Source organism: Bison bison, unplaced genomic scaffold, assembly GCF_000754665.1.
Source record: "Bison bison bison isolate TAMUID 2011002044 unplaced genomic scaffold, Bison_UMD1.0 scf7180017864198, whole genome shotgun sequence".
Taxonomy (NCBI): domain Eukaryota; kingdom Metazoa; phylum Chordata; class Mammalia; order Artiodactyla; family Bovidae; genus Bison; species Bison bison.
Window position 1 is genome coordinate 1581519 of NW_011494770.1, and position 769 is coordinate 1582287.

Below are 769 nucleotides of genomic sequence, written 5' to 3' on the forward strand. Positions count from 1 at the left end.
CCAAACTTGCTGGCATATTGAGTGCACCACTTTCACAGCATCATCTTTCAGGATTTGGAATAGCTCAACTGGAATTCCATCACCTCCACTAGCTTTGTTAGTAGTGATGAGTTGGGATTGGGAAGTGCAATTTTTTGGGGGGGGCCATACTGCATAACATGGGGGATCTTAGTTCCCCAACCAGGCATTGAACAAGAGCACTAATCACTGGATCACCAGGGAATTCCTGGTACAACATTTTGAATGGGATAAAAAAATGAATCTGGAAAGTCCACATAGATAATATCTTGCTTTCTAAGTGGTTTATGGACTGTCTGTCAAGGATTAGGTGAGTTTTGTGATCTTTTACACAAGACTCATTTACAGCTTACCGTTATATCTAATATATATGACTATGTACTGGACAGAGTCATATATATATATATATATATATATATATATTCAGAAAGCTAAGATCATGGCATCCAGTCCCATTACTTCATGGCAAATAGATGAGGAAACAATGGAAACAGTAACAGACTTTATTCTCTTGGGCTCCAAAATCACTGCAGATGGTGACTGCAACCATGAAATTAAAAGACATTTGCTCCTTGGAAGAAAAGCTTTGACCTAGACATCATATTAAAAAGCAGAGACATTACTTTGCCAACAAAGGTCCATCTAGTCAAAGCTATGGTTTTTTCCAGTAGTCGTGTATGAATGTGAGAGTTGGACTATAAAGAAAGCTGAGTGCCAAAGAATTGATGGTTTTGAACTATGGTGTTGGAGT